At 36.4% G+C, this 3457-nt stretch overlaps 2 long non-coding RNA genes across 2 annotated transcripts; both read right to left on the minus strand.

The window, feature by feature from the left end:
- Positions 1–261: 261 nt before the first annotated feature.
- On the minus strand, positions 262–1065 carry LOC143576230 (uncharacterized). Its single transcript, XR_013142909.1, has 3 exons — positions 1035–1065; positions 794–946; positions 262–374 (listed from the first exon to the last, which is right to left on the minus strand). It is a non-coding gene; the product is annotated as an uncharacterized LOC143576230 (long non-coding RNA).
- A 72-nt stretch (positions 1066–1137) lies between these two features.
- On the minus strand, positions 1138–1846 carry LOC143576231 (uncharacterized). The gene is made up of 3 exons (XR_013142910.1): positions 1749–1846; positions 1234–1665; positions 1138–1165 (listed from the first exon to the last, which is right to left on the minus strand). It is a non-coding gene; the product is annotated as an uncharacterized LOC143576231 (long non-coding RNA).
- Positions 1847–3457: the final 1611 nt, after the last annotated feature.

Consider the following 3457-nt stretch of genomic DNA (forward strand, 5'->3'; position numbering starts at 1 on the left):
ATAAACGATAAACCATTGAAACTTAAAACTGAACTAAACCGAGTTACGAACGGTTTGGGCTTAGAAGTTATCTGATACACTATAGTGATGAGCAAATATGTTTCAAACAAAAACATTAATTCCTTTGAAATCATGTTATTAAAATATGATTAAAGTAAATAATACCTCCTCTTGAAACCGTAGGGCACCAATATATAACGCGGATACGGAAGTTGTAGACGGTGTCCCGGTTACCAAAAAACGAGGATATGATGATCCTATCCGATTACCCGGCCTCTACTACCTCTTGCCACTCTCGCCCACACATCAAGATCATCCGGATGCTCGTTGAAATCTGGCCCGTGTAACTAGCTCATTTCATTCTTGTATTTGACCTACATTTTATTCAAACAATGTGATTGAAGTTGCACTTAAAGTTGACAGCAGGGCAAAGCTTGAACGACATGAACCCAAGATAACCCGATAAAACCAGCCCATTTTTAAATGAAGCCCGAACCTAAATATCAAAAGTTAAACTAATTAAATTCTTGTTAATTTACGCCCATAAAATCAATATTTAATTTTCATTCAGATTTCCGGTTAAAGGTTTTTAATCAAACTAATCTTTTTTTCATAACCAAGTACGTTTATACCTTGTGTGCCCAATATTATAGTTTTTTGCAGTTCGTATTTATACTCTTAGTCGGGTTTCGGGCTGAATCGAGAAATCCGAGTCAGTCCTTTTGATTTGCTCGCCCCTAGTTGACACGCTATACATAGTTGTATAAAAATGAAAAATGATAAAATAACTTACAAATGCTTGTTTTGATTCTTCAGTAACAAAATCAAATCCCACAAGACTATTAATGTTGAGCTCTCCTGCCCAATAATTTTTCTTGATTTCTTTTTCGAGGTGGGTATTTAACAATACTTCATGCCATTTAACTTTTCGACCATGTAATTATACCTAATAAGATGTAAAATGTTAAAGCAAAAACAATAATAATTTGTGTCCTATTTTTTTAAAATTAAATTTACAAATAAAACTAGCTTACGAATTGGATACGACGCTCATCAACCCCTATGGATTCGCTTGTATGCCGGCATATACCGCCTACAATACCCTCTTTAGCGCGGTTGTCTCTCCCGCTAGCGGACTTTTTAACCATTTTTCTGTGTTCCAACCCTATAAATAGAAAAAAAATATATGAAAAAAAGTTATATAAATAAACAATAATGTATGAACTCCCTTACCAAACACAATTTCTTCCATATGCCACGAGCCACAAATTTAGGAGGAAAATTACATATTATGTCGAATCTATATTATTTGTCCCCAATAATATGTCCAGCGTCCTTGGCTTTTTCTTTAGATTTTGCTCTCCACTCACACATAATATCCCTAAACCGACCCTTAATCACGTTACAAAATCTGTTATATATGAGTTGTTCATTTTCTGGATCCCAACAATAAAGCATATATACAAAATAAAAAACTAAAAGTTAAATATGCAAAACTAAAACAAACAAGCAAATATAAAAAGAGTTAACTGATATATTACCCCAAAATGAGCAAACATATGAGCAATCAAATTCTTTGAAACCCTTCTAAATGTGGCCCAAGGTTCATCATAGTGCTCCACTAGTATCTTTGTGATTTTTCTATGAATCTCATGATCCGCAAACCTACAACATTGAAATAACCAAATAAGTATAATTTGTAACATAATAGACAACACAAATGAAAAGGACAAAAATTAAAAAAATACTTGTCCACAATCCGCACAATAAATTTCTTCTTAGAGGTTTCCCAAGGCACGTCTCTATCACACGAGTTTTGTTGAGAGGGATGTCCTGGTTCTTCCTCTAGCATGATGAACAATGTGTTTACCAGCAGTATGTACAAAAACATCAGTATTACTAATATGACTGCCATATGATTTTCCCATCACGATGGATAATTTGTATCCCTGAAGTGTTTCTAGGATTTACAGGACTCTAATGGGATCCCTTGCCATGATGCTCAACATGTTTCTGTTTCCCTGAAATATGTCCATTACGTCCTTTACCATGATAGAAGGTATGCCTCCCACATGTATACTTTTGTAGACCATCGACATCACCACTACCAACTCCATACTCATGTGATCCAGCAAGTGATGCCCCACCACAATAGTTGTCACATTTCCTAGGTAACGTGGCTCGTCACGAATAACACGTCGACTATACGCGCATCTAACATAATATATACACCTTGCATTCAATTAAACGAGAATGATTATATGGATAATATAAGATTGAAAAACCTATGATAGCAAATAAACTTGGACCCATCCTATAGTTCATTCATTAATGTTTTGTGTTCTTGTATGTAAAATCCAAGAAATAAGTGAGTATATATTGAAATGGCATATTCAAAATATAACTATTGGCTCTCATGTTGAACGCCCATCCTCTATTAGATGAATAAAAGATTCTCCACCAAACGTGATGTAGTCTTCCTGGAAGAAACAAGGTGTTAGAAAAAGAAACAAAAGTACTTCCAACAAATGTACCTCCCCTGATCAATTTGTCTCCATTGACACATTCCCATGTAAAGATAGTACTATTCTTGATGGGACCACTCATGTAATGCCTACACCTACTCAGGCTGAGGGGTGTGGGGGGCGCGAGAGGGGGCGCGAGTGGGGGCGCCATCCAATAATATTGTGACGTGTGGCAGAGAGAGAAGCTTGATAAGATGGGTGTTGGTAGTGGTGATAGCGCCCCGGGGCATGGTGTGGAGGGGCGCGAGAGGGGGCGCGAGCGGTTTATTTTTTTATTTTTTTATAAATGTATTAAAAAAACGTATTATTAAAAAAACAATAAATTATTTAAAAAAACACACATTTTTTTGAAAATTCATAATAAAAAAAACATACTAAAAATTAAACAAACAATAATATTTAATAATAACACTAATCTAATACAAGATCATCTGGTCTCCTCGCCCACAAATGTTCAACCAACTCATGTCGAAGCTCCCCGTGTATCTCACGGCTCTTGATATTTGCTATGTTATGAAGTTTTTGTTGATCACTGATTGTGGACGGTTGTGGCGGAATGTCACCTTGGTAGTTTTGGCATATAGCTTTGCCCTCGTCTTCTAACGTCATGTTGTGTAGGATAAGACACGTGTAGACGACGTCCATTATCCTCTCCCGAGTCCAATAACGTATCGGGTTCGCCAGAACATAATATTGTTTTTTTATAGCTCCAAAAGCTCTTTCGATATCTTTTCTAGCAGACTCTTGCTTCTTCGTAAAATACTTCCGTTTGTCGGCGATTGGATCTGTAAAAGCTTGAACTAACACAGCCCATTCGTTGTAAATACCATCGACCAGATAGTACCCGTACTTGAAGAGTTCTCCATTTGCAACAAAAGATTGAGGTGGTTCAACCCCGTCGATAAGGTCGTTGATCAAATGTGACTGATCGA

Source organism: Bidens hawaiensis, unplaced genomic scaffold (assembly GCF_021521415.1).
Source record: "Bidens hawaiensis isolate Kalapana, Puna unplaced genomic scaffold, B.hawaiensis_p1.1 tig00028030_1, whole genome shotgun sequence".
NCBI lineage: Eukaryota > Viridiplantae > Streptophyta > Magnoliopsida > Asterales > Asteraceae > Bidens > Bidens hawaiensis.